Genomic DNA, 9,183 nt, shown 5'->3' with positions numbered 1-9,183 from the left:
GTGTGGATTGAGTGCAGAGCGCGCGCGCTGATTTAACGGTCTGATTAATTCCTTACTTTCTTGGAACAGATTAGTTGAACTGACAAAATACCACATAAAAAAAGGTACATGCATGGACGATCGATTTGTTGACGTTCGTAAACAGCGCAAATCGCAAATAACAATCTACTCCTATTTCAAAAGCATCAAGTAACAAACACATAAACGATTTGACATAGTTGGGCATCACATTTAAAATGATTGTGTTGTACAGTAGCCTGTATAATTGGTCTTCATCGATAGTTGACTTTGACGATCAGTGAAAGAGAGCGCGTCGGCACGCCAATGATTGACGAAATTTCATTCGTGGAGACGCACTCTGCTGACAATCCACCCAAACAAAATTCCGCAATTTTTTTGCTACGCTCGTCTAATCTAGCTGAATCTCGTTGTGGAAAAAAACTCTTCCGTTAACATCTGGAAGAATCGACAAGAACCCATTTATTTGTTTGCTATTCAATGGCGATTTATCGAGTTTCTCGCCCGGGGTTCAATCGAGCGCCAAAAAGTTTTGACCAGTCAAGTAGGTCAAAATCCTTTTGATAATCTCCTACCAAAAAGGCCGGGATTTTTTCTTCTCAAAACGGTATTTTCCCATTATGTTAAATTTTGGTCAAGATTCCTTCTCTTTTCATCAAATCAAATGGAACGCATCCACTCAGCAACACCCCGCCAACTGATGCAGAGAGGAGACTGAAAGAGGTATACGCGTGATCGCTCAAATTGCTCTAAGACTTTTTGCTAGTCTTCCTGGTACTGTTCATAACGCAGTGAAAACCCAATAATAATACTAATAACAATACTAAAAAATAACTAGCTCTAGGATTCTTTGAACGTATTCATAAAGCACATGTTGTCTCTTTTTAAACCCGACGAGCAAACCGTATTTTCAAGAAAATTGTGTATATTGTGACTTCCTTTACTATTCTTAGACGAGAAAAAGAGAAATTCGAATGTTTCTATTCTTAGGCAAGAAACTCAGTGAAAGACAATTTTGTAAACATGCAATTTTTACCGATAGTTACTTTGACTATGATGCATCAACTTGATGTCAACGTTTGACTATACCCGACTATGTACCTCGCTCAACATAAGTGATACTGAAATTTTATAAAAAAATGACAAGAGGTAAAATAATAATTTTGAATTTTCTGACCAAGATGAAGTAAAACGTTGATAAAAGTTAGCTGCCAGAAACAGAAAAAAATTAATAAACTGGAAAACAATTAACTCAATCTAATATCTTCACGGTTATGAGGACGGTTATTTTAATTAAGAGGACAAGTTAAGAATTTAACGACTAAAAATAATTCCATCGAAATTTCTCCCTGTAGAATAAACAAAAACAAAAAACCAACAAAAAACATGTTAAGCATGCGCATAGACTGCTCAACGATTACCTTTCTTTTTTTGACGTCAGTTCGGTATCGTATACAATCATCTGTTTTGTTAAATTTCTCTCCCCAAAACCTGTTATTTACGCATACACATACCAAAGTTAATCTTTATATCGCTGTTAAAAACCCCCTGCAATGATCCCCATAAATAGATTATGATTTAAGTTTCTACTGTGTAATCCTTATCGCTTTCGAAACACTGCGCTGATAAAAAATCTTAGACAGAATATTGATAATGGTATGACGATGAGGGCGAAGCCATGGTAAATTGCGATCGTATTGTATCACGACACACGCGACAATAATTCAACCATGTTTTCTCTGTTATAATAATCGGAATTTATATATTCTTACCGCTTCTTTTGAACTAAGAGCAGTCTAATAATCAAAACTATTTTAAAAACCTTGAAAAACTCCCCAAATGTCTTTCGAGATTGTAACAGGTGTCTTCATGGAAAATGGGAATCAATCGAGGTTTATTCTATTCTAAGATATTCCTTTTCATTTGGTTCTTATGAGAAAACACAACACGTCTTAAGTAGTCATCGGCAGAAAATGATGTAAAATAACATAACGTTCCCATAAATCAATTAAGTAATACGTATTTGGTAGGTTTCGACTAACGGGACGAATTTGTAAAGCCGCATCACGGAGCAAAGAATAGTAAACAAAGAGTAAATACAAAAACAAAAGGAAGAACATGTCCGTTTCGGAACGAAATCAGAAATCTATTAATTGCAATGCCACAAATCAAAAAATAGATTTAGTCTCTTCGATACCGTCCTTTCAAAATGTGCACCTGTATAGATGTTCCGTAATCACTCAATCACACCATTCATTTGTCAACTGCGTAGCACAATCCCGCGTAGATAATTTTTGAATTTTCGAACACTGAACATTAACATTAATTATTATTTATTGACATGAGCTTTAGCTCTTTTCCACTCCTGTTAGCCTATCTGCAACATCTGGCGGATTGACCCACATTTTTTTGTCACTTTGAACGTGCATGATATCATATACAAATCAACAGAGCAACGTTGAAATAACAAAAAAAATATTCTTTTTAAGTTCTTCATGATTAGAGAGAGCGCATCTATAATTATCTCAGCTCACAAAATTAACGAAATCAGGCCAAGTAAAATATTTTTTCTATAACAGCGTCGTTTAGATAATGCATCATTTTTTCTTGGGCAACTTCCGTAAATCACTAACGTAAATAAAACAAAGAAACTCGGGTAATTGCTTTCGAAACAACAAAATGTCAGTGACTTAACCACAACAAATAAGAATAAGAAATAGCGTTGATGGAAGACGATGGACACAGATCTTGAACTCTTGAAGTACCCAAATCCTTGGATTAATTTTTTGAATCTCGTAAAATTGCTTTAGCTAAAATTTTCAATCTATTCTTTAATGTTGCAATCCTCTAGAAAAACGTATTTCCAAATTTATTTTTCCCATGCTGGGACATTAAAAACAAGACAGAATGGCACGCTGGAAAGAAGTGCAATTAATTTTAACTCTGTTGGATGACTCTTGAAGTGCTTAAAGGTTTTCGATTAATCTAAAGATGGGTACTCATGAAAAAAAAAAACGCAAAACACCTGTGTACCACGGGCAGCGGCCCGTTCAAGTCCCGTATTACAACTTCTCAACCTATTTCTTCCTCCTTGCTTATTTTAGATGGCTTTTCTCACATTCCGCTGTTTCTAGCAACGGTTGTGCGGTTGGAACCGAAAGTCGTCGTGTTGAAAAAGCGATGAGAATATCTGGGCAGAGATTTCGATTGTTGACTCGAAATTCAATAAGTGAGAAGAAAGGGAATTTAATTTACTTAAAGGCCAGTTGCAAGGTAAAAAGTGCCTGCCTTGACTAACGTTTTATTTACAGGTACTAGCAAGAGGGGAAATGTCAAGCAGCAAACAGATAAATGTAATCTTGTTATCTTTCTATCAATTATTGTTGCACCAAGAATAGAGTTATATTCGTATGCATATGGTCAAACAGCGTGGTCACAAAATAATCAATAAATTTGTCTCTAAGTGCAACACTAGTTAATTATAACGTTGACTTACCGAAAACAAGAACGAGTCGAGGATTTCTCAGTGATTAAAAAAATTTGTTTTCGAGGTTTATCAAAATTCTTTCAATTTTTCAAAAATGAGTATTGAGTGGATCCATTGAGTTACTCGCCTGCACCTGCCGAACTACCGATAACAATTGCTGAAAATCTCCTAGACCTCTAACAACAGGGTGCGACTCTCACCATGCGCGACGAATAATCTGATCGCTTCACGATAGATAATGGAAACAGAAGGTCGTCGTGTGAACATCCACCGTTTAGAAATAATAAAAATAAATTTTTTCCCTGTTCGTTTTATCGATAAATACAAAGAATTAATTTATAAAAAAAGCCCGTCACTCAATGAGACCAACAGCGGGGCTCTACTTTTGCTGAAATGTGCGCTAGGAGGTTGAAAAAAATAAAATTAATTCAATAATTGTATGTAGATATTTTAGCTAAGTCTATTGGTGCAAATCGTAAGCAAAGTCTTATTATGATTTACAAAATAATTGGAAAGGAAGGAAAAAAAACTGTCGCTGGAAAAAAATGATTTTTTTCGACTCTTGATATCGGTTTTCTGTGGAACTGGAGTACTCTTAAAAATACTTAAATGTACCCATTAAAGTAATCCCACTGAAACGTTTTATTTACTTATTTTGTGGTTGTTTATGTTTTTTTCATTTATTGGTTTCTAAGTTGATTTGTAAACGTTTGAATAAAACAAACATTTTCCTCGTTTTTTTTCCTTTTCATTTTCGGCAATCATCTTCGAAAAGCCATCTTTCGTTGAAAAACTAAACCTGGTGCGCCTCAAGCGGCGCAATCACGCCAGTAGACTTTCCCGAAGTAGCGTGAAATGTCACGAAACTTGAAATTGTGCGGAATCACTCCTATCTACTGCCTATTTTTATTTTTATTTTGTGGGGATCGATGATATATGAAGGAGAAATGTAAAAAACCAGATCGGTTTTTTATTTTTTTTTTGTTGTTGTTTGTTTTTATAAAATGAACATTGAAATTTTAAAGACAAGATATTGAACGGAAGTAGACTACAAACGTCAAAATAAGCAATTAGCTGATGACCTGCTTACTCATTCTTTTCAGTGCCTTTCTGCACGCTGCTCCAATGGCGGAAGGCGGAGATCTTTTGAGCCACAGGGAATTGTGCCGTATCCACTTACCTCCTTGCGGCGGCTTACCTGTCGTCGGTGTTTTCGCAACGAAAGGTAAGCGGTAACGGAAAACGAACTGAGAGGCAGGTAAAGGTGTCTGGTATGCCTTTGTTCTTTCAATGAGTGTCAAGCTTCGCCTGCACACGGGCGGCAGCGAGGGTGCAATCGATCGCTGTAAGCAAAAACGCAAAGTCAGTTAGATAGGTGGGCCAGTTGTTGATAATATTTTTGTTCTGGTCGTGACTAATGGCGTGCTTACCATTCATTGCTTTTTCCAGTCGGTCTCTCAATTCCTCTTGGTCGTTGGTTCCGTGGGGCACCATGAAATTTTCTGGGCAGTAGTTGTCTAGAAGTAAATTTGTGTCGGAATAAGCGTCCATATTTGATGTCCAGTCGTCTCGGAGGCGATTCTCCTTTATAAATTTGTTTAGGGATGGCCCTAATTCCTCGACGACGATATCAAATAGGTGATGGTTGAGGCTTATTGCTGCCGCTTCCTTGGTCTTGGTCCATTTCCGTGTTAGCTCAGAGGCCAGACTCTGAAAGATTATGTATGGAGGCACGGTGAAGGCCTTCTTGCCGGACTGCGACGGGTTGTTTAAAAGATTTAAAGTCTGGCGGAATCTGCTGGTGGCCAGTGAGTGGGCCCCTATCATGATAGCCACTTCAATCCAAGCGAGCAAGAAGGATCGAAACTCCCTCAAGATAGCCGGTAAATTGCCGTGGTAAATTTTGTTGCGTGCATAAACAGCCGTCAGAAGAGTTTTTGTGTCTATGTCAATTCGATTTGAAGTCAACGAAATAAAGGTTGGAATTCTTTTGTTGTATTCAATCAAAGTTTTGAGCATTGTGGACGTGTCTTCGTCTTCGCGTGGTGCCAATCCCCATGAAGTGAGAAACTCTTTGATTGAACCCCTCAGTAATATCAAACATCTGTGCAAATGCTTGGACATGTAAATCGCCTGTTGTTCTTCCTGGTGACTCAATCGGTTGTTAGCTAATTTTTGCAAACGCTGGAGATTCCTTCTTCGGGCTTTATTTTCCCTCCTTTTTCTCAGTTGAGCTTCTGTAGCCATATTAAAAGAGTTTTGAATCTCTAGGATTGCAAATTCTGACTCAACTGGTTAAATTTTCTGAGCGTTAATCGAAACTGAACATGATCACTGAAGCGCTGGCCTTTATTAAGGGTTCGGGTGGGTGACGGCGGTCAGCAAATGCCAGTTGCGACTGTTTTTGTACATTTTTATTTACTTTGAACTGCTCCAAACTGTATTGATTGGCGTTATCGTAATGGCCACATTATTACCAACAATCATCCATTAAAATCACGTTGACTTCGTTTTTCCTAAGTTAATTCATTTCACTTCTAATTTTGTGTCTGTTTCTGTTGGATATTTATCTTCTTTTGAAAAGTCATTATCAATTCTGATGAGCGCCACCTAACGGATTAAATTTATTTGTCTTCGTAGTTATTTAGGCTATGCGGTGCAATTCTGTTCTGTAGCGCTTTCAAAGATAAATCGCTATAAGAACACACCGTACAATTTTGTCCGGGTTTTAGGTTCTTATTTAGACAGAAAAATTCCATGACGCTTATGCATGCCACGCAATAAATTATGGCAAGTTTTTAGTGCCACCCAGTTCACCCTCAACCCGGGGATTCAACCCTTCATCTCAACCCGGTTATTCAACCCGGTGACTCAACCCGGGGATTCAACCTAGCTGTTTTTTGGCGCCATCTAGCGGCCAATACAATAAATACACCTACAAACTATAGAGACCGGCATCTCCCTCGATTTTTCCCTCGACTTTGACACCAGTAGCGCCACATGCTGCGGGATTTTTAACGAGCCGTGCGCGGAACAGTTCTTCCTGTCAGCTGAGTTCATACAGTTCATAGTTAAAATGTCTGTTTTATTCGAAGAGTGCCTCATTTGTGGGGCATGGAAAGACGACATGGAATGTGGAACTTTCTGATGTAGCTTACCACCCTCTGGCTATGAAAAGTAGGGGATGGGAAGGGGTAGGCGCTGGGAACCATTCGGCAACAGGGATATAGCCAGCCGATGGGCCGTTCATTATAGTAGGCCATGGTAACGTGTTTTTCGCGGATGGAACTTCTATAAACTATAAGTGCCCCACAAATGAGGCACTCTTCGAATAAAACTGACATTTTTAACTATGAAGTATGAACTGAGCTGACAGGAATAACTGTTCCGCGCCCAGCTTGATAAAATTCACCAAGCATGTGGCGCTCGTGGTGTCAAAAACGAGGGAAAAATCGAGGGAGATGCGGGTCTCTATAGTTTGTAGGCGTATTTATTGTATTGGCCGCTAGATGGCGCCAAAAAACAGCTAGGTTGAATCCCCGGGTTGAGTCACCGGGTTGAATAACCGGGTTGAGATGAAGGGTTGAATCCCCGGGTTGAGGGTGAACTGGGTGGCACTAAAAACTTGCCATATGCAATTAATAGGCTACATCAAAATTCAAAACAGCACGATTTAAAAAAAAAATCAAACTGTTTTAGGGTGGAAACCCGGAAACGCTTTATCAAGTCATCTTCCACCACCGGGTTCATCGGCATCGGCATCGGCCGACCCGTGATGCCTAGTAGAGGCCGTGTGAGCATACATACAAAATGACAATACGAGACGCCGAGTTTTTTTGTTTTTATTATTTATTCTGATGCCACCATAGTTGAAGCCACCAGTACTTAATTTAACGTTTAATCTATGTAAATGCGATTTGATTTCATATGAAAATTGGTTGGGATTTCCCTTTTCATGTTGGTGGGATTGATTATGTCCGTTATGTCCTCGTGTCTTGCTTCCAGCAAAATCTTTTTTATTTGAATTTTTACAAAATTGGTGAATCAATTGATTTCAATGATTTCAATGTTGTTGATTTAGTTTCTACATTTCTTTCCTTTTTGTTGTTAGGAAAATTCCCTCCACACCATCCCCAATCAAGTTTTTGAAGTATCTCCATAGTATTTTTTTTTCATTAATTGAATGATTCCCTCCAGACTTTTACTTAAAATTTTCTATGTTATTCTAAGTTTTCTTATTCACATCTTCCCTCAAAAAATTCCAGTTGTTCTAATACTGGAACGAATAACTTTTTTTCCTATTTAGATTTTCACAGTTTATTTGGAACGAAGAAAATAACTACAGCCATCCGGCTATGGTAGGATGTTAACCTTGCAAGAAAGAGGTAACGAGATATGTGCGTCAATTTAAATGTCTAATAGAATTGCCTTTGGTCGAATCGAATCTTCTATTTCTTGTTGTATTGCAGACGCCAGCGCCGGAATTGCGCAATAGCCATGCGGGGAAAGATGACCTGGATAAAGAAGAAAATGAATACCCTCGGGTCACTCTCGTTACCGAACAGCCGACGGCCGTTGTCCGCAGGCAGAAAAGTAGCAACAAACTTGCCTCTACAAAATTCGTTGCTGCACAAAGCTGCCCTACGACAATTTCACGTGGCCAAACTAACTGGGTTTTCTACTCGGTCGGAACGCATTGCTACCTACGTTTTTATACGGCCGCAAGTGAGAAGGCATCCGAATTCAGTTCCACTTTTTCGACCTGGAGTCGTCACCGTCGGGTATAATTTTATTAGGATCTTTTATTGATTTGGATCTGATTGCCATTGTTCAAATGGATTTATCTACTAAGGGGACGGCGGATTTATTTCCTGTCGGGCATTTCGTTTGTACGTATGTCCTTCCAATTTGATTTGATTTACGTGCCCCCATTAGCGAAATTTCACAACAGAAATAAATGAAATATCCTACTGATATTGATTCTCTTAAGCGTCATTCACGCGCCAAAAAAAATCCATTACGCTTATGTAGGTCGCGTAATAAATTGCATCGAATTGCATAAATTCCGGGGGTTGGTTAAGGCCTCGCTCACTTTCCTTTTTTTATGACTGGTTTAATAATTGATGGTTTCATTAAATACCTACTAAATCTACAACGATTTTACAGTTTAAGGCTTGTTTCCTAGTTACTTGAATTATACTGCCACTGGACTTAAGGTCTACAATAAGCTTGTATGAAAATTCAAAACAGCGCGATTAAGAAAATTGTTTTGAGGGTGGTAAAGTTGTCCGCCAGGTAGCGTTATCAAAACGTGTCTGCTTTATAATAAGCAGACAAATAACTAATTAAATGCACATGCACTCATGCAGTCATGCATGATTGCATAATGTGTAGCATATTTGTTTTTCTTTTGTTTAGAATCTTTTCCTAATTCTACTCCGATTCATTTATTTCCAGATTATTTAGACTTCAGTCAGTATATAAGGTACAAAATTACATTTAACCAATCATCACTTTCACAGTTTGCTCTCTGAACATTAGCTGTCTTCAGCGGCGTCGATCAGAAGTGGAAATCAGGGGAAGATATAAGACTGCATATCACAAGAACCCAAACCAAACACGATTGATTATATTAATTTTCATGTTTTTTGAATTTTTGATTCAGGGTATGTTTATTT

General features: G+C 38.2%; 1 long non-coding RNA gene across 1 annotated transcript; it reads left to right on the top strand.

The window, feature by feature from the left end:
• Positions 1-4,430: 4,430 nt before the first annotated feature.
• LOC124314357 lies at positions 4,431-8,472 on the top strand. Its single transcript, XR_006911183.1, has 3 exons — positions 4,431-4,730; positions 7,812-7,890; positions 7,975-8,472. It is a non-coding gene; the product is annotated as an uncharacterized LOC124314357 (long non-coding RNA).
• Positions 8,473-9,183: the final 711 nt, after the last annotated feature.

The sequence above is a fragment of the Daphnia pulicaria genome, chromosome 10, assembly GCF_021234035.1.
Source record: "Daphnia pulicaria isolate SC F1-1A chromosome 10, SC_F0-13Bv2, whole genome shotgun sequence".
NCBI lineage: Eukaryota > Metazoa > Arthropoda > Branchiopoda > Diplostraca > Daphniidae > Daphnia > Daphnia pulicaria.
The sequence above is the reverse complement of the archived record's forward strand: the minus strand, read 5'-3'. Positions and strand labels throughout refer to the sequence as shown.